General features: G+C 39.3%; 1 long non-coding RNA gene across 2 annotated transcripts in view; it reads right to left on the reverse strand.

Moving 5' to 3' along the window:
* Positions 1-5,327: 5,327 nt before the first annotated feature.
* LOC140601785 (uncharacterized) overlaps positions 5,328-22,129 on the reverse strand; it is a 30,241-nt gene continuing 13,439 nt past the window's right edge. Inside the window, exon 4 of one of the 2 annotated variants that reach the window (XR_012004854.1) lies at positions 5,328-5,591. This is a non-coding gene — a long non-coding RNA (uncharacterized lncRNA). Of the gene's footprint in view, positions 5,592-19,649; positions 22,074-22,129 lie in introns of those variants that run through there. The other variant, XR_012004853.1, reaches the window with a different exon arrangement.

The raw sequence follows: 22,129 nt of genomic DNA on the forward strand, positions 1-22,129 counted from the left end.
GAGATAACAGGGAACAGCTGAATCTGAGGCGGGTGTAAATAGGCCCTGATGTAAACAGATAATACAAGAGATCAACCCTGGGCTTCGGGGCCACTTCCGGAAGAAAGATACACAAGAGTTCTGCTGACAGGGGTAGTTCGAGTCCATGTTTACGTAGGCCTTGCTAAATGGAAAGATGAGATGAATATCTGGCTAATTCAGGCCACATCTTCCCTACCTCTGCTTTTAAAGGCAAAGCAAGAGACTTGAGCTTGAATTAGAGGAAGGGGGTGTGGCCTGGGGATAACTAAACATGGGCCTGTCCAAACAGCCGTCACCCTGACTGCAGCACCCCTCCGGCTCGCCCGGCTGCTCCTGCAAACCACCCTGTGTCCTCTCCACAGATTGGACCCTCCCATCTCTTCCCGCCAGAGCTCAGGACACCGAAGACCAGCTTGCCCTGTGGCTGGAGCCACCCCAGAGTCCCTGCCAGGCCCAGGAGGAGGCTGCAGGGCGCAGGGAGCAGGGACAGCTATGGCTGGATCTCAGTCCTGTCTCCAGTAAATGTCAGTCTCCTAATCTGTGAAATGGGGGTAACCACAACTGGAGCCACCTCACTGAGCTCAGATGATGAAACATACATTGCCCAGCTCGTGGTAAGTGTTCCCGGAAGGTTCTCCCAAATTTGTGGTGAGATTCCACAAGTGTCATCGACGAGTCTTGCCAAATTGGTTATTTGTGTGATGGATGCACAACGGTAATTTTCATAGAGCACCATTCTCTCTAACTTTCTTAGTTACATAAGTTATCCCTCATTTCCTCTATGCTGTTTAATCAGTGTGGACCAATGGCTTCTTATTTTACTCAGAGGGTTACAATCCATTATCATCATTATTGATCTTGATGTTCAACATTTCCCAACTCTTGGTCAGTGGAAACTCCTCCAAGTTGGTTCCTATGTCCTTTCAATATGTCTTCATCACACTTTAGACACTTCTTTATGTCTTTTTAAAAAATTATTTATCCATTTAAGTCATTTCTATACAATGTGGAGTTCACGATCCCGAAATCAAGAGTCACATCTTTGTCAGACTGAGCCAGCCAGCTGCCCCTTCTTTATATTATATTATTTTATTTATTTATTTTTAAAATTTTTATTTATTCATGAGAGACACAGAGAGAGAGGCAGAGACACAGGCAGAGGGAAAAGCAGGCTCCATGCAGGGAGCCCGATGTGGGACCCAATCCTGGGACTCTGGGATCATGCCCTGAGCCGAAGACACATGCTCAACTGCTGAGCCACCCAGGCGTCCCTCCCTTCTTTATTTTAATCGTCAGTTGATAGACTAATAAAGTGTTTCAGGTTCATCTTGTTACTCTCCCTGCCTCAGATTTGTAATCAGCCATTTTTTTCAAGAAGCACCAGTTCTTCTAGTGGAAAACAGTACTTAGACTCTGACATCTGAGCAGTGGGTGCGTTTGCTACTCTTGGGTGTCTAGGTCCTTCCAGCAGACAGAACTACAGAACATACACACTTACAAACAGAATCATGTCTTTATCTGAGGATTTAAAGACCATGAATTCATGCTGCATTTCTGACTCCAAGTCAGCACCATAATGTTTGTTAACATTTTTATAAAGTGAATTACAAAATTTTATAAAGCAGCCTACATCACGACCCTGGCATAATCAAACTTGGTAATTTGAGAAGAGTTAATAAAGGATCTTGTTGTTGTTGGAAATGGAAATTTAAACAATAATGAAATGACCTTTCCTAATCATCAGTGGCAGAAATCAACAAGCCCTATCACATCAAGTGTTAGAGAATATCTAAAGAAACAGGAATCTTCCATACTAGAATGAAAATATGCATTTGGTCACTTTGGAGAACAATTTGACAGTATCTTTAAAAAAAAAAAGATTTGATTCATTTATTCATGAGAGACACAGGCAGAGGGAGAAGCAGGCTCCCTGCAGGGAGCCTGATGCTGGACTCAATCCCAGGACCCCAGGATCACGACCTGAGCTAAAGGCAGACGCTCAACCACTGAGCCACCCAGGTGTCCCCAATTTGACAATATCTTATAAATTTAAAGCTATGCATAGTTTGAATGTAACAACATGCAATGGGTTTATTATTGCTATTTTAAATGTATGAATTAATAAATATTTTTAAATTTTCTCAGTTTTAATCTCTAATGTGACAAACACCAGTAGCTTTAATACACATATACAAAAACTTTAAGACTGAAGAGGAGTCCTGAGGCAAAAGTGTTTGAGAATTGCTACTCCAGAGAAATTCTGGAGCATAGAGACAAGGAGAGCTGTTCAAAAATGTTCATCGCCTGATTGTTGTTAACAGTTAAAAAGTGGATACAACCTAAATGTCTCTCACAGGAATGTAGAGTATGTTGCTACATATTCGTATAATGGAATTTTATATGGATACTAAAATGAACCAGCTTGGGATAAATCTCAAGAACAATGCCAGGTGAAAAAAGCAAGTCATAGAATTCTCCAAAGAGCATGACACATTTTCTTTAACTTTAAAAATTTGCAAAACGATATCATATATCGTAGACACCCATGTGTAAAGTGCAATGAAAGCTTAAAAACATGGCTTGGAATGATGTACTTCAGTTTCAAAATAACGGTCTTCAACTCTATCACATGACTTTTTAGAAAGAAGTATTTGAGGTAAACATGGGAAAATATTAAGATGTTTATTGGCAGTACTAAGGAACTGGTTACATTATTACTCTTCCTTTCTGTGTATTTGCAATACAGAAAGGGAGGGAAGGATGGAATGAAGGTGATCTAGATAATTGTAGAAGAGATCATTTATCTGGACAGATGATCAAACATCCCTCAAAGTGAGAAAAAAGAACTTGAATTAATGCAGAAAAAAATACCATGGAAGGTTGTTTTAGGTTCTTTGAGAGTTAAGGAAAAAAAGGTGTTGAGGTGCACTGTAAAAAAATCAGAGGAAGGAAACTGATATTGATTGGTTCTTATGTGGCTGTCACTATCTTACACAGTATCTTATTTAATCCTCAAAACAACCCAATGAGCTATATAATACATAGCCCTTGGAATAATAATCATTACCTCATATTTACAGATGACCAAATCAGAGGTCAGAGAGGTTGCCCCGGGTTGCCCGTGTCTTCTTGACTCAAACAAGAGGGCTTCACACTGCACAGTTCTATGTATTCATCAATTGATAGACATTTGTGTTGCTTCCACTTTGGGACTATTATAAATAATTTTGAACATTCATGAACAAGTTTTTGTGTGAATAGGCTCTCAATTCTTTTGGGTACATACCTAGGAGTGGAATTGTCTAACATAGTGTAACTCTATTTTTAACTTTTTGAGGAATTGCCAAATTGTTTTCCAAAGTGACTGCACCATTTTATACTCCCACTAGCAATATATGAAGATCCCGATTTCTGCACATCCTTGCCAATACTTTTCTTTTTAATTTTAGGAATTCTAGTGGGCTTGAAGTGGTATCTCATTGTGGTTTTGATTTGCACTTCCCTAAGGACTAATGATCTTGAAGAGATTTTCATGTGCTTATTGTCCATTTGTATATCTTTTTTGGAGAAATGTCTATTCAAATCACTTGCCCATTTTTAAATTGAGCTACCTTTTTGCGATGAGTTGTATGAGTTCTTTTGATATCATAGATATAAGTCCCTTATCACACACATTATTTGTAAATGTTTTCTTCTATTCTATGAACTTTTTACTTTCTTCTTAGTTTCTTTCTTTTTTATAGGCTCTTTCCAAATGTGGGACTTGAACTCATGACCCCAAGATCAAGAGTCACATGCTCTACTGACTGAAACAGTGACAGGACAATGGATATATAGATATGAAAAGAATGAAGGTAGACCCCTACCTCACACCATTTACAAAAGAATTAAGTCAAAATGGCTCATAGACCTAAATGTAAGGGCTAAAACTATAAAATTCTTATAAGAAAATATAAGAGTAAACTTTGTGGTCTTGGATTGAGCAGTGGTTTTTTAGATACAACATCAAAAGCACAAGCAATGAAAGAAAATCATTTGGCCTATATTAAAATTTAAAGCTTTTGTGTTTCAAGAGATACCATTAAGAAAGTAAAAAGAGTTGTCTCTGCTATTTTGATATGGCATCTGAATCCTTAATATCTGGCCCCTTTTGTCTCTCCAGAAGTTTTAATGACCTTTTTTACCTGATGTTCTAAACTTTCACTGTAATATGTCGTATTCTGGATTTTCTCATCATGCATTGTGCTGGGTACTTAATAAGTCTTTCATTCTGGGGACTTGTGTGGTTCAGTTTGAAGGATTTCCTTATATTGCTTCTCTGATCATTTCTTTCTCAGTTTTTTCTCTGTAGAATTCCTATTACTCAGGTGTTGGACTTCTTAGATAATCAACATTTTTCTTCTTTTGCATTCCTATCTATTTTACTTCAGAAGAATTTCCTCAACTTTATCTTTCAATCCTTCCAGTGGCTTAAAAAAATCTACTTGGCTATGTATTTTTAATTTCCAAGAGATGAGATCTTTCTTATTCTCTGATGATGCCTTTTTTAAAATAAATAAATTTCTGTTTTTGTTTGGTGGATGCAATATCTTTTCTTATCTCTCTCATAATATTAATAACTCATATTAATATTGGCTCATTTCCTCTGAATTCTTTTATTCTCATGGTTAGCTTTAGCCTCTTATTTATTGAAACATTTGCTCAAATGCCTACCAGTCCTTAATTCTTATATTTAAGAATGGGACGCAAAAAAGCTGATTGGAAGTTGAGTGTGTTCCTGTGTAGGTGTGTAGTGTGTGGTATGTGTTTATGTGTGTGAGCATGTGGTATATTTGTGTGTGTGACCATGTGTGAGTGTATATGGAGGGAGTGTGTGTGGTGCGGGATATGGTGTGGTGTGAGTGTGTATTTGTGTGTGTGTGAGGGTGTGTGTGTGTGTGTATGTGGTATGTGAGTGTGTGTGTGCTGGGGTGGGGTGGGGTAGGACTGGAAAAAGGAGTTGTGGACTGTTGGGCCTCACCATCATGTGATCAAGTGATAAGCCAGTTTCTTTGTCGGGGAAGAGTAGGGTATGGGTTTGGGGTTTCAGAAGTTTCCTGACTTTATCAAAGATGGAATTTGTGTCTCTAATTTTTACATTCCTTTTTGGTTTTTGGTTGATTTTCAAGAGAAGGAGGTGGGAACATCCTTCAATCATCTTAAAACAGGAAGTCTCTTGTTAATTTTTTAGTGTTTCCCAAAGCAAGGAGACTGACACCAAAGACTGGAGACCCAGTGAAAGAATGTCAGTATACAAAAAGCTGTGAATGTGTCTGTTTATTTTCAAGACTGTGTTACCATAAGTGACAGTCACACAACCGGTATAATGAATAATTACAGGGTTTCATCCTCTGGGGAGAACAGTCTAGCACATTCCACCAACCTCTCTTGAGTCAGAAATGGCTCTTCCCTGCAGGTGAAATGCCACTCGATTTTTGGTAATCTTGGGAAGAGTTCCATGTTGTTGGAAAGAGAGACATAGCTTTCCGGGTCTTTTTAATCTCAAACAAACTCCTATAGTCTGATGACACCTGAAACAGAGTGAACACGTTCTTGGAGAATCAGGTAGCATGTACGGACAGGAAAACCTCAAAAGCTAGAGGTGAAAATGACTGTCTCAAGTAATCAATCAAACTTGGCAAACAAATTGGCAAGAAGAAAGAAGCTGTGTGATTCAACAAGGAGCATTTAGACAAGCAGATTTGTTTTATTGCATTCTGGCATGCAGAATGAACGCAAATGCCAGCTTTCTATACAGGTTTTTAAATTATTTTGCTTGGCATAATAGCTTTTCTCAAAGTATTCTGAGAAGCAGTATAATGTGTCTTCATATATCATCAACTTAAAACCATGGATTAAATGTATTCGATTATTTATTTAAACTATTGGCTACCCTGTGTATTTGTTTCATATCTAACATCAGCATACCTCATTGAGATAGTCTCACGTACTTAGCAAATCTCTGTACCTTGCCTATTTACAGAGTTTTAGTACTAAGAAACGGTTTAGAGCTTCAGACTCATGCAAGTAAAAGTGACTTCTGCAGCTTTGTTCCAAGCAACCAGAGCAGATCCATGACATCTTTTCCTTAATTGTTGTAGGTGTCTCTAGAAATCCTACATTCTCTATAGGGAGAACTTCCAAAAGCAGTATGGCACTTGAGAAAACCCCAAATCACAGGGCACCCAATCACAGGTGGCTCAGTCAGTTGAGCATCTGACTCTTGGTTTTGGCTCAGGTCATGATCTCCAGGTCTTGGGATCAAGTCCCGTGTTGGGCTCCCTGCTCAGTGGGGCACCTGCTTGAGATTCTCTTGCTCCCTCTCCCTCTTCCCCCTCCTCCAGTTCGTACATGCTTACACACACACACTCTCTCTCTAAAAATAAAGAAGTAAATCTTTAAGAAAAACAAATTACATAATCTAAAAACTAAATTTTATATAGGAGGGTTGTTAAAATTTATTTAGCTATGAGATAAACACTTTACATGTTATGTAGCTAGGATTCTGGAATATGCTGAGATACTATTTGGCCAAGGCTACACAGCTTGGATTGGAAGCAGATTAGAATAAATGCCATAATATAGCTGGCCTAGGGGAAAATGGTATCTCCAAAAAGGTTGGAACCAAAATGAAAGATTGCTTATCCAACTGTTTCAATTGCACCCTTCAGAATATGTCAAATGCCTTAGGGTGATGTTTTTCTTTTTTTTATGCCTTTCTCTATTTCCACAAAGTCTAAAATGTTTGTGTATTTCTTTAATAGTTGCATCAGGGTTAATGGATTCTACTTCGAAACTTTTACAATACACAATCTAGGTATACATTTATAATAGTAAATATTTCTGATACAGTTGCAGATAATAAAACAAATTATCACCATCCAGTTAAATAAGAGCTACAAGTTCTGACAGTTAGCCTTGATCATGCCAGTCTTAGTTATGTGATGATCTCCTGAGATAAATATTAAAAATCTTCTCTCTCCAGACACAAGGGAGGAAAGCAAGCATACACCCTACCAGATATACTGAAGTTACATCCCACCCTCATGAAAAGAGAACGTTTTCCTTCAAACCATAATCTCTTAAAATTCATATTTTGAGGGTCAAATTCTGAACTGCATATTGGAATTTCCACCAGCTCTTTTCTTGGTACAATTCCAAACTGGCAGGAAAGATTTTGCTTGTTAATTGCCAAATAATTATTTCACCATGAGGCTCATGAGAGAAAGAACCTCTCTTACCTCTACTTATGGGAGACACACCATCCAAAAGATTCCAACTTGTTCTGCGAGGGATGGAAAAAGTCACGGATGCATGTGATTCAAATTTGGCAGGAGCACAGATGCATTTGAGATATTAGATTTTCCAGTGGCATTGTCTAGCAGAATGAAATTTGCCAAATTTGGAGAGGCTTGCTTGTTTTTGGTATATATAAATAGTGTTCTGTTTGTAGGATCACCTCAAAGGTGAGGGAAGTCCTATGTTGTAGTTGTGAGAACGTCTTCAGTTGATTAGGTCTTGGACCAACTCTGCTGCAGATTGTATATGTGCTCTGGAATAAAGTCCCTAAAGGAGAGATTTGTGCCTCAGTTTTCTTTAATTCAAATATATCAAAATTTGCTACTCTGATGCCTCTTCTCAGAGATCAGGAGAAAGGAGCACTGGATTTGGAGGCAGACGTGGGCTCTGGTCCTATTTTTGTCATTTATCATGTGGCAAGACATCTGTACTTCTCTGAACTTCAGTGTCCTTGTCTATAAAATGGAGACACTAATCCCTGGTTACTAGTAAGTTCCATAATCATAAGATGATCTGTGAGAAAGTTCCACAAATTATAAAATGTTATATATATATATATATATGTATATATATATATACATATATATATATATAAGCTATTATCAGTAGCAAATATAATGCTACTGATAATGTAAAGGAATTTTCAATCATGTAAAAATGTTCTATAAATGTCATTATTGTGCCCTTTACTAGTTATGTTATTAAAACTTGGAAGTCCAGGGGCACCTGGGTGGCTCAGTGGGTTAAGCATCTGCCTTCAGCTCAGGTCATGATCTCGGGGTCCTGGGATAGAGCCCTACCTCTGGCTCACTGCTTGATGAGGAGTTTCCTTCCCCTTCTCCTTCTGCCTCCCAACCACCCCCTACCCAGCCCCTGCTGGTGCCCTCTCTCTCTCTCAAATAAATAAATAAAACCTTAAAAAACAACAACTTGGGGTTTCAGAGAGCTTTTTATACTATCCATTCGCTTTGCCCAAAGGCATTAAACTCTGTCAAAGGTGTCCTCCGGGGGGACGGGTCCCGTGCTGCCTTCCTCTTCAGGGACTGCCACGTGGCTCTGTGGAAAGAGCACCTGACTTGGGATCAGACCTCAGGTGGCTCCTAGGCTGGGTTGCTAACTACTTGTATGACTTGCAGGAAGTCACTGAGCCCAACTTCTTTGTCTCTGACATGAGGCATTGAACCAGGTAGCCTCTAAAGTCCTACCCGGTCATAAAAATTCTATTATGTTGTATTTGTTTAAAATAGCAGCTCCTTTTGAGGGGTCACAGGACTGATTCAGGGTCTTGGTGTCACATGTAACACTGGGAGGGGCCGTGGCATCACAGCACGGAAGCTGTGAGCTACTTAAAGGCAGGGTTAAGGAGAGGTATTTTTGTTTTACTGCCCAGAGTTGACCCTGCACACCTGGGTGCCCACCAAGTGAAATATTTGGAATATTCAACAATCTAGGAGCCATAAGGAAAGGAATAATCACCAGTGGTCCTGCCTGGAGGCCTAGTGAGGGATGCTGTGTTACCATGGTGCTCTGGGGGCAGCTGAAGTATAAACCTCTACCAAGGGACCTGATTCCATTGCTTTCAAAGTACATCTTACCTTACGGGAGAGTCCTAAGCCCTAAATGCTCAGAGAATTAATGAATATATCAAGTATTTATGAAAATTAGATTTGTATTTTGAACCTGCTCACCAACCAAAGGCATTTGACAGGAAAACAAACAAACCACAGGCTTTTGAATCAGGGGGACATTGAATTGAGTCCAAGATTGAGTTTACTCCTAGGAGATGTTAGGTCTCTTAATCTCAGGGCTTCAGTTTCTTCATCTCTAAAATGGGATAATGGCTACTTTGTAGGCTTACTGTACAGGAAATGCATGAAAATATCTGGTCTAGATTAGGGACTCAATAAATGGCCATTGTTACGATGGGAAAAAAACATATGTCTAGAATTTTGTGATTAACTGTACCATTTATTTATTTTAAAAAAGATTTTATTTATTTATTCATGAGAGACAGAGAGAGACAGAGAGAGAGAAAGAGAGGGGCAGAGACACAGGCAGAGGGAGAAGCAGGCTCCATGCAGGGAGCCGGATGTGGGACTTGATTCCCGGGGCCTCAGGATCACGCCCTGGGCCAAAGGCAGGCACTAAACCACTGGGCCACCGGGCTGCCCAACTGTACCATTTAGATGAGAATGAATCTGCAGGATTTCAGAATGACCACAAGGTATTTGACAAAGTTTTCTCCAGTTTTAAAGGTTTAAATGGTAAACTGATAGAACTTTTATAGAACTTGTGACCTCTACTTGGGTTTTCTCATTCCTTTTTATATGAGATGGTAGAGGAATAGGAGATTTGTTTTACACATTTGTTATGTAAAACTTATATATATTTTAGGGTTTTTTTTTTCCAATTTTTTTTAACCTTTCTTCATTGAGCTGTCTGAAAATCTAATTTTTTTTTTTTTTGAAAATCTAAATTATAATAGAGTTGATTCAGATCCAATGGTGTGCTGGAGTTGGCTCACACCAGTTCCTGAGAGCTGTGTTTGCACATGTGTTCCTAATTCTGCACTCAGTGACATCTTGTTGATAGCTGAAATTGGCCGTAGTGGGTGTATTTACACCATGGAAATCAGCAAACACCACAAGCCAGGTCTCTTTAATTGTTCCAGAACCAGTTGTTAAACTCCCAAGCACATCAATATATATAAACTAGAATTTTTTTTCACGTTTGGCTTTATTATTTAAAATGTTTCTTTCCAATTTGTGATTTTTAACTCCTCCTAGATTTAAATGTAAGCTTTATAAGAGCAGGGACTTTATTTTATTTACTGATGAATCCCAAATACTTACAACAATAAATATTAGAAATAAGCAATGATACTTTTTTTTAAGTTGGGGAGAGGCAGAGGGAGGAGGAAAGAAAATCCATGTCCAGCGTGAAGCCCTGTGTAGAGCTCCATCTCACAATCCTGAGATCATGATCTGAGCTGAGATCAGGGGTTGGACCCTTAACCAACTGAGCCACCCAGGTGCACTCGCAATTGTCCTTTATTAGCATTTCCCCCGTGGTCTACTTACAATCTGCTGCTCTTCTGAAACTCTTCCCATGTTCAAACTATCACTAAATTCAAGTCCAGGTGTCTCTCTATAAAGCAGGAAAGCCCTAAGAGATTTTTAGGCGAAAAACTGACTATTAAATGCCAACTTTTAACTCAATGCAGTACATCTCTAAGAAAAAAAAAAATGACTTTGAGCCAGACTGCATTTGGGAGGGTCTAGAGAAGAAAACAACCTCTAGATCAACTGAACAAGTTTATCTGTTAATAGAATTGCTTGGCATTCACTCTCTGAACGCTAAAGAGATGATTAAACTTTGATGTCCTCGATTATAAGCTCTTCTTCCAGGCAGTAACTGAAATTAAAAGCAGTTCTAGAACCTAGTCCTGAGTCTTGCATTCAACATGTAAAATGGTGTTTATTTTCCTATGTTATGTGCAAGGATAGACTGACCTACCTCTGATCAGACCTGGGTTAAAGTTGATAAAGTACAGATGGTAAAGACAAAGCACTTTTTTTCAGCGCTATTGACCAAAGAATTGACGAGAGGCACATGGGTGGCTCAGTGGTTTAGGGTCTGCCTTCAGCTCAGGGCGTGATCCCGGGGTCCTGGGATGGAGTCCTACATTGGGCTCCCCGCAGAGAGTCTGCTTCTCCCTCTGCCTGTGTTTCTGCCTCTCTCTGTGTGTCTCTCATGAATAAATAAATAAAATCTTTTTAAAAAAATTGACAAGAAAATGATAGATTGGTTGGAGAATGTGGTATTGTCAAAAAGCTGAGTCAGTGCAGAAGTGAAGGACCGAGAACTTCCTATCACTATTTGAAGGGGAGATGATGAGCCTGTTTTTTTTTTTTTGTTTTTTTTTTAAATCAGATTGTATTTATTTATTTTTAGTTTTTTAATTTAAATCCCAGTTGCCAACATATAGAATAATACCCAGTGGAGCCTGGTTTTTTAAGTGTTAAGTTTGAGGCGTCAGAGAAATGTTCACATGGAGATGTCCTGGAGGAAAGCCGAGATATGATACAATAAACTCAGGCCACTCCACAGCACTATCTCACCGGTCATTTGCTGCTACCAACCGCCCACAAATTAGCAAGGAAGATAAAATATATCAAAGACTCAATGGCTTAGCTTCTTCCCAACGATCTCTTCTTAGGCATGCCTTCTTTCTCATTCTGCCCACCATGACCCAGTTCAGACAGGTTGTTAAATTCTCCTCCGCAGTATGAAGGAAGTTAGAGTATACAACTTTAAAAAACTGTATATAATATATCAGCCACTATAATATCGGACTGAGAGCTCAGACTCTGAAGGTGAACTCTGAGTCCTAGCTCTACAGTTTACTAGAGGTATGACCATGGTCAAGTTATTTATTCTTGCCATACCTCAGTTTTATTTTCTATAAAAGGGGTAAGGATACAATATAATCCTCTAGTGTTGTTGTGAGGATTAAACAAGATAGTTCCTGAAAAGGGCTTAGCTTCATCCTCAGGACGTAGGAAGCACTCAGCAAATGGGAGCAATTGTATTGCAAGAGTTCTACTTGACCCACATTGAGTCCAGAGGATGCATCCTGGAGGTGGGAGCTATAAGCAAATTAGCACCATAAGTGTTGCATATTCCTCATGAAGATGAGTTCTTGTACACTGACAACTGCTCTTTTATTCTCTTAAACTCTTAAGATTTATTTATTTACTTTAGAGAAAGAGAGACAGAAAGAGCACCTGAGTGTGGAGCCTGATTGGGGCCCCAACCCCAGGACTCTGAGATCATGACCTGAGCTGAAATCAAGAGTCAGATACAAGGTGCCTGGGTGGCTCAGTTGGTCAGGCATCTGCCTTCAGCTCAGGATGAGATCCTGGGGCCCTGAGATGGAGTCCCCCATCAGGCTCCCTGCATGGAGCCTGCTTCTCCCTCTGCCTGTGTCTCTGCCTATCTCTCTCTCTCTCTCTCTCTCTGTGACTATCATAAATTTAAAAAAAAGAAAAAGAAAAAGAAATAGGGAGTAGAAAAACAATAGAGAAAAATAATGAAATTAAATGTATTTCTTGGGCAGCCCCAGTGGTTCAGCGGTTTAGCGCCGCCTGCAGCTCAGGGCGTGATCCTGGGGACCTGGGATCAAGTCCCACGTCGGGCTCCCTGCATGGAGCCTGCTTCTCCCTCTGCCTGTGTCTCTGCCTCTCTTTTTGTGTATCTTATGAATAAATAAATAAAATCTTTTTTTAAAAAAAAGAGTCAGATGCTTAGCTGACTGAGCCACCCAGGTACCCTTATTCTCTTAAACTTTTAGAAGTTACTGCATGCCCAGGCCTTTGGTACTTCTGGCTACTATTCAGGTACTTTGACCAATCCTCCCAGGTTACAGTGACTTTATCATGCACTTTAACACAATGTTATAGGACTTCTACTCATCCTTAACTTCTGTTTCCTTCACCATTTTCTCCTCCTTGGTGTAAAATTTGATTTTTGACAGCCAGTTTGAAATGCTTGTGTGACATTTTGCCACCATCTGTGGGTCTATTGTTTTTGTGGAGCACAATTTATGGGCATATATGTCCACCAGAACATGGAATACTGGCATCCAAAGAGATCACACGAGAGTAAGAAATGACTGGTAAGCACCTGCAAACCAGGGAAATGTCATTGACTGACCTAGCAGAGGAGCTTGTGCTAAGTATTTTTATTTATAAGGATGTTTGGGGATAAGCATGGCCCCGGCAGGCCAGAGAATCAAAACCAGAGCCTGTCCTCAACCATGTGCTAAAGCAGACGGTTTCCCCAGAACATGACCCACTTTAGAAAAAGATCCCAAATTCAAATGAAACTGAGGAACTTTGCCCAAACCTTAGAGATATTAGAATGCAAAAGACTCAGAGAAGTCCTGAAAATTAAAATCAATCATTCTGATTTCATGTAACTCAACCTTTCTAGAATGATTGGACCACAAAACAATTTTTTTGTGTGTGCAATAAATAGAAAGGTCCACCAAGTATCCCCTTCTGGGCATTTCCTGTCACACTGTATTCTGGTCAGATGGTTGTCCTTCTCCTGGACCTTTATGATTACAATCTTTATAATTAATACACACAATTTCCACCTCTAGCCCCCAATGACTACTGTTTTAATCATTTTTTATTTGTTAGACCAAAAATATTTCTCTTTGGGTCTCACATATATTGTGATTGTCACCAATTTCATTAATCCACGTAGCTGTGACTTTACAGATATGATTTCTTGTACTAACAGCCCATACATTATATTTCTTGGAGCAGTGCTGCCCAGTAGAATTTTCTGTGGTAATGAAGATGTTGTCACTCTCTCTCTGTCTCTGCATTTTCCAGTACTCCAGCCACTAGCCAAACATGGCTACTGAGCACTTTAAATGTGGCTAGTGCAACTGAATTTTTAGTAGAGCTGAATTTTCCATTTTACTTGGTTTTAATTAATTTAAATTTAAGTAGCTACATATGGGTGATGGCTCTCACCTTGGACAGCACAGTCTCAGTAGGTCCTATATGTCTGTCCAGGGAGGAAATAAGAGGGTAGAAGTCATGTCAATGAGATAAAGCCCAGTGACTCCCACTACACATAAAACACTGTTGATCACCAAGTATCTCTTCAAAAACCATCATGTTGAATACTTTTATGATGAGCTCTCTGGATGATTTTTTTTCCTGTGCAATTTTCAATAACAGGAAAATATAATTTTGAGGTACCTGAGTGGCTCAGTGGTTGAGTCTCTGCCTTCATCTCAGGTCATGATCCTGGAGTCCTGGGATCGAGTTCCACATCGGGCTCCCGGCAGGGAGGCTGCTTCTCCCTCTGCCTGTGTCTCTGTGTGTCTCTTGTGAATAAATAAATAAAATCTTAAAAAAAAAAAAAAAAAGAAAACAGGTATTTTTTGGTACATTATGGAGAAGAGGTCTAATTTAAGTGCCGTAGATGAAACCACTTGGTAGAGATGCTAGTATCAGAGAGATTGAAAGGAAGGTTTGGAAAGACACACTTTATATAATGATGGAAAAATTGTAAACAACCTCCAGGGATATTCAATTGGATCAACTCAGATGTAAAATTGACCTTCAAATGTTCCAGTAGAAAGGCCAAATCTGAAAAATAAAAAAAATCTGTGTGACTAAAGTACCTGCTTGTGTCCTATGGCCCATCTCCGTACAGCCTTCTTTTTGGTAAGAATGAGACACAGGCTCCTTGGGGTCCACAAAAAGCCACCTCACACATAGTAACTGGAGCAGTTAGGTCTCTCTTCACTTTATAACAGGGATTATCCATCCCTCTGCTACCTGTTAGAGACCCAAGTTCCGAACTGTCTGGACAGAGTTCATGTGAGACAGATGATCTTTGGGAGGGTCTCCTTGTTCTTTGAGGTTCTCCACGTTTTATCCCTGTACCAGATAGATCTCTAGAAAGCATGGACTCAGCTGAATCCCCAGGGCACTTTTGTCACAGAAGAAAAACTTCACATTTTGCCTCAGCTTTTATCAAAAAGCCATACAAGAAACAGCCATAAATAGAACTTCTGTGCCTTCTTTGTGAACTTACTGGAATCACACTGTCCCGTGTGCTACTCATGACACCACCCACTGGAGAAGTTGCTCTCAGATTCCAGAGCCAGAAAGCGCTTGTTGCATGATAAACTGGAATGTTTCATTTTCTAAGGCAATGAAAAATATGTTTTGTCTCCCTCTTTGTCCTCATCCCCAAGAAACTCAGGGGTGGTTATATGCTTGTTTGCAGGAGATTTTCTCGGTCCAGGATTTCTATTATATTTTATCCTGATCTTCCCTCACTAATATTTGGTCATTTTATTTTTGTTGTTCCATTAATGATTTTATTACAGTCATAATTTCTGTTTTTTTTTTTTAAAGATTTTATTTATTCATGAGAGACACACAGAGAGAGACAGGCTGAGACACAAGCAGAGGGAGAAGCAGGCTCCATGCAGGGAGCCCGATGTGGGACTCGATCCCAGGGCTCCAGGATCATGCCTTGGGCTGAAGTTGGCACTAAACCGCTGAGCCACCCGGGCTGCCTAAAAGTCATAATTTTTATGGCAGTCTGCACCAAGTCCAGTTTGGAAGGGGTGACAAAGATTCTCTCCTTGACCAAACTCTACTCAGTTCCCCTCAACTTTTCAAATAGCCCTGGCTTTTTGGCTTTTATGTTTGTCTCTGCATTATCCCATTTTAGCAAGAATCCTGCTAGGTCAGTTTAGCCATAATCTTTCCCTTACCCTGGATGTCAGTGATTTTCTACTCACTGACCCCTACCTCTCTCCTTCACTAGAAATTCCCACTTCGTGATGCTGTATTCAGAACTGAGCCCGGTTCTATTGAGGTCTCTTCCCTCTACTGCAACAGTCCTGAATAAAAATCTGTTCTCATTGCTTTAACTACTACGCAGCTCTGGTTTTTCTTTAACAGAAGACAGAATGTGAGTATAAATTCATATATGCGGATTTGTTTCCCTTCCTTTGGCCCCTAAAAACATCAGAACACCTTCTTAAGTGTATTTATTCTTAAACTTTGGGTTCAATACTAAGAGTGCAGTAAGTGTTTAAGACCCATCCATGTACCTTCTCTTCCAGGACGCTCCTGCCAACAGCTGCCTGGCCTAGCCCACATCACAATATCACCGGGTGACAACTCTATGGCAACTCGTCAAGTGTCATCCCACATGACATCCCATTTTAGGAAATAGCCTTGGACCTCTTTCATCCAAAGTGAGAACTCTGTGGCTCAGCCTTTCAAGATTTTCTCTTTTGTATTCCTCCACAGTATCAGCTAAAATCCTTTCACACCAAAAAGCGTTAATCAAGAGTATAATTTCCAGTAAGTATTCTTGCTTCTGGGCAAACTTCAGGAAAAAACAACAACCACCATGTTGGCCAAAGGCATATTTTGCTGGATTGAGTGGAAGATAAATTTCAACCTCAGGCTGGTTTACTTTCTTTAATATGCAATTAACTATAAATATTTCAAAAGAACAGTTTATATATTAAGCAATAAAGCATTTTCCAAAACATGTTTACGTCTGGGGCAGTTCACAAATGAATCCAGATTTTATCCTGAGCCTCATACCTCTACTTCAATATTCTTCTCATTCTGACTATGATAATCAGAACGAAACTTGAAATATGATGTGCTTTCTAGATGATAAGAAGAAAGTTCTCAGCTAAAGACTTAATTCACATCTTCTCAGGGAGTGTAGATCTACAAAATGAAACAAAGGGGTAGGTCGCTGGCTGTCCCTGGGACATCTGTCTCTGATCCCAAAGAGCAACCTGGGTCATAAAACCTGGGTAGACTATTACTTTGGTTTAATGCAGACCCATCTTATGGGACAGAGATGGGTATTTTTGTGCTCAATTTTTAAACCCCGGGGTTCCTTTGACAGGAGAAATCTGGGTGCCTTTCTAATGGCTCATTTGTTTATTTTTTAATTTTAACCAAAAGCCATGATTTACAGTTTCTCTTGTCTATGTGTGTGCTGGATACTGATTGGAGGGCACCGTTAGTTATCTGATATATGTTGTAAGTATATTTATCTTGCAAATCACATGCATATAAGGTAAATAAAATGTACTATTCTGTTTATATCTCAAGAAATACATGCTATACGGCAATAGTGTATCAAGTAAGGCAACTGAAAATTCAGGCATCTAAAGATAGTAACAATACTGTAGTTACTGTTATGCAAAAATCACTTAGCAAGTAGATTTCTCTCTGACCAGGGACAACTCAAAAACGGTTTCCTTTCCTTTTTTTTTTTTTTTTTGAAGATTTTATTCATTTATTTGAGATAGAGTGCACGCATGAGAGAGTGAGAGAGCAAGCCTGCACACATGAGGTGGGCAGGGGCAGAGGGAGAGGGGAAGCAGATTCCTTGCTGAGCAGGGCATCCGACTGGAGGGCTCCATCCCAAGACCCTCTGATCACAGCCAGAGCCAAAGTCAGCTGCATAACCCGAGGCGGCCCTTGAGACTGTTATCCTTGAAAATCCCTGAAACTCATCATTGACTCAAATGTCAAATATCATTCAAAAAAGGCCCATCAAGCTTGATGAACTGATAGAGTTGTTTTTACCCCCTGCCTGGAGAGTAGGAATACTGGTTTGACTACTCCGAACTTGCAGGACTAATACTGCAGCCTCAGCAGCTAGAGTACCAAAATTTTAGTCATGGGTCAACAGGAACAACAAAAATTCTCGCTCCCGGCTTCTTACCCTTGAAGCTATTTAGACAGGGAAGTGGGTGGAACCTGTGTATACACGGACGAAGGCCGAATGTTGTTTCTGGAGCCAGTATCATTCCTATGACAATCTGGGGAAATTACGACCACAGAATTTCAAGAGTTAGAACATAACTTAATCATCCAGCAGCAACTTCGTTTTACAGAGGAGGCAAATGAGACCCAAGAGTGACTGATTTATTAGAGAGGAGTCAGATACCAAATAGATGGAGATGAAGATTTCCTGCTCTTCCCACACTACTGTGTTACATACGTGTGTTTGGAGGGGAGAATTTAGCTTTTAGTTAAAGAATATGAAAGATCCAATGTCATAGAATTATCAAAGCATACATTAAAAATAAATCACAGGGCAGCCCAGGTGGCTCAGCGGTTTAGCACCACCTTCAGCCCAGGGCCTGATCCTGGAGACCTGGGATTGAGTCCCACGTCGGGCTCCCGGCATGGAGCCTGCTTCTCCCTTGGCCTGTGTCTCTGCCTCTCTCTCTCTCTCTCTGTTTCTCGTGAATAAATAAATAAAATCTTTAAAAAAAATAAATAAATAAATAAATAAATAAAAATAAATCACAGCTGTAGGAACTATTAACTCAAAGGCCCGTGAGGGAGCATTGTAAGGGAAGGGTCAGGCCATTAACACCTGAATCCCCAGAACAGATTCAACATCACCAAACAAACAAACAAACAAAAAAAACCCCCAAAATCCCAAAAAACAAACAAGCAAACAAAAAAAAAAAAAAGAAAGAAAGAAAGAAAAAAAAAAAGAAACCCCCAGTATTATAGGTTTCCTGATGACATGCTGTAGGAAATCCACATTACCAGCCCCAGGAAATTCTGGTCAGAAAAATCAAACCTGAATCTGATTAAGGCTCTCGATCTAACTACCAGTTGAAGAGAAAGACAGAAGATAGAAGAATATATTAAACCCCACCACAGGGACACAACTAGCTAAATCCAGACTGGAAAATTCTACAGAATGGGCAGCCCAGTTTCCTCAACAACAACAGAATAATCATAAGAATAAAGAAAGAAATCAGAAAAGAGAGAGGGAGGATTTTGATACATTAAAAGAAATGTAGGAGACATTAACCAAATGTAATGTGGACCTTGACTATCTCTTGATTCAAATATACAAAAATGACAAAAGAGGACAATCAAGGGGATTTGAACACTGGCTGACATTATATGGTATTAAGTTTCTATTCTTAATACTTCAGGTGTGTCTCCCTTAGAGATACAAACAGAAGTGTTTACAGATTAAATATAATGTCTGGGATTTGCTTTGAAGTTCTCTACCTGGGGGCAGGGGAGTGGGCTGTAGAGATGAAAGAAGATTTGATCTGCGTCGTAATTATTGAAGCTGAGTGATAGATGCTCATTATACTATTCTGTCTACTTTTGTGTATGTTTGAAAAGCTTTCTTAAAAAGGTGAAAATAAAAAAACTAAGATAAACAATACGTATGATAAACTGTACACATACATTCTGCTGCCAATTTTTTTTTTATAGGATTCAAAGGATCATTTAGTCTGTGGTGTTTCTATTTAAAGTGATTTCCTACATCTTTACTGAACAGCATCCAAACACTGCTGGACAGGTGGTATCTCTGTCATGTCTCTGTTCTGCACTTTGTGTCATAATAATCCTTTAGTCCCTGCCCTTGGAGCTTCTTACCCTTGAAGCAGAGACTATACCTTATTTCATCTTTGTCTCCCTGGTCCATAGCCCAGTATGTGATGTGCATCAAATAAAGAAATGGATTTTCAGGAAAAACATTTTTTCTCATGTTTCACTTTCACCATGATTTTATTTATATTGAAATGCAAATCTGGGGAGGAGGGCGGGGGGTGGGAGTGAATGGGTGACGGGCACTGGGGGTTATTCTGTATGTTAGTAAATTGAACACCAATAAAAAATAAATTAAAAAAAAAAAAAAAAAAACAGGGAGCCTAGGCCTTTTAGAAGCGAAGTGTACCAGCAGGCTGAATGTGGAGGTACAGGCCATAAGCTCAACTAAAAAAAAAAAAAAAAAAAAAATGAAATGCAAATCTGTCTTTGTTGGTGGTGATATCATTCTGTCCTTACTGAAGATGGAAAACAGTGTTAACAAGAATCAAAAAAGAGCAACCCAATCCTCTTCCATAGCTCCCCACTTTCTGCCCACCGACCTTTGATTTTCTAATAATTACTTTAAAAAATCATTACTATGCATCCGCCTTGAAACTTTTCCAGATTTTCAGTCTTACTAAAGCTGATTTTTTTTTTTTAAGTAGGCTCCACACACTGCATGAGGCCCAATGTAGGGCTTGAGCTCATGACCCTGAGATCAAGACCTGAGCTGAGATCAAGAGTTGGATATTTAACCAACTGAGCCACCCAGGTGCCCCTTAAGCTGAATTTTTAAAGTCAAGATACTTGGGGTACCTAGGTGGCTCAGTGGTTGAATGTCTGCCTTTGGCTCAAGGCATGATCCTAGGGTCCTGGGATCAAGTCCCACATCAAGCTCCCCACAGGGAGCCTGCGTCTCCCTCTGTGTCTCTGCCTCTCTCTGTGCCTCTCATGAATAAATAAAACTTTTAAAAGTTTAAAAAAATAATAAATCAAGATACTTGTAGAAACTATTCTAATAATTCTGAATATTACTCTTCACCTTTCATGAACAAAACTCTGATTCAATATAGGGAACAAGAATTTACTGATCACTTACTTAGGATGTTGTTCAAGTAAAAGTCACATAAACGTTTCCTATTTAGCATTCTGAAACTTTTCTTTTTTTCCATGTTGGAACATGGCCAAAACCAGGACAATCCATCCACCAAAATAATTAAGTATAATAATGAATTATAAACCAATTAAAAATAAAAAATTATTACCAAATTATAATAGACAAGAGGGAAAGGAAGAAGGAAAGAGAAAGATCAACCTATCAATCAAGCAATCAATAGATGGGTGAGAAGGAGGGAGGGCTTACTCTTATACCAGGATGCAGAAGCCAAACGCTACATATAATGTGAGTACTGGAGTTGGAAAACCCCATTTTGCAACCATGATGTTAAAGATCGACTCCAGTAATTCAGGGGCTGTTAAGTTTAAGGGAAGTATTGATGAGGAGCAGGATATTTTTGCGGTTTTCACGTGTTACTTTCAAGTAAAATTGTTTATTATAAGGGAGAAAAATAAGCATTATAGAGTGGACATTTTGGACAACCACTTGACTGGGTGATCAAAATGAACATGACTATGAGGGAGAGACTGATATCACACACAAAGAATACAAAACCGCCTATGCAGTATTACCTCCATCCAACCACAAAGGAAGCATCAGGTAAGCATAAAATGAGGAATATTGTACTAAAAAGAGAGAAAAATTAATGGGAGCTAGAACTATAGTCTTCAGAAGTGTCAAGGTCATGAAAACCAAAGAAAGGCTGTGGAAATGTTCCGGACTGGACGAGGCTAAAGACACCTGCTAGACTGGATCCTGTCCTGGGAAAAATGCCCTAAGATTTAAAAATCCCATTAGATCACCTGGTAAGATTGGAGTATGGGCTGTAGATTGTTAGATTACATAAATGCATTACCTATCAATATAATTAATGAAGTTGATAACTATTTTGGTTATTTAAGAGAAAGTTCCTAATCTTAAAAAATACACACTGAAGTACTTAGAGGTTATGGGCCATAATGTATATAACTCACCTTAAATTATTCAGGTATTATTATTAAATCACGTGTATGTAACATGAATGAATGAATGAAAAAAAAACAGCACAAATGTTAGAGCAAATGGGATAAAATGTTAACAGTAGGTGAGTCTGAGTCTGAGGAAAGGGTACACAAGTGTTCCTTGTGCTATCTTTATATTTGTAATTATTTTAAGGCTGAAATGGCTTCCAGGTAAAAAGTTAACAATTCTACTGTTCTGATAGAGTCCATGAAACCATTTCTCTGTCTTCAAAACTAAACTATCTCCCTCCCTGTCTCTGAACACTTACAGCACTTAACTATGTTGCTAGTGTTTTTTTAATCTTTGCAAACAGCCTTATATTATTACTCAGTTGTTTCTGGTTGATTTGGGTGTGGAAGACTGTATCTTATCTTCTCAAGTGCATGTTAAGCACTGGGTGTGTGCTCTTTGTAACTTTCATGTCCCCAACAGAACATTGGCACAGAACAGGTGCTCCGCATCGTCTGGAGAGACCTCTGGCCAGGAAGATTTGGCTTCACATCTCTGTTCTGTCGCTCGGTTACTCTGTGAACTTGAGCAAATCCATAGACATCTCTGTGCCTCAGTTTCCCCTCAGTTTGTTAAGCTGGGGGACTACAGGTGACTTGTTTTAAGGCCAGCACCAGGTTAAAGATTTGGTTATGTTGAAGCAACTTTATATTCTAGAAGAACATGTAAAAAAATTAAAAGTTAGAATATGAGTTTCCATGTATTTAAA

This window comes from Canis lupus, chromosome 12, assembly GCF_048164855.1.
Source record: "Canis lupus baileyi chromosome 12, mCanLup2.hap1, whole genome shotgun sequence".
Taxonomy (NCBI): domain Eukaryota; kingdom Metazoa; phylum Chordata; class Mammalia; order Carnivora; family Canidae; genus Canis; species Canis lupus.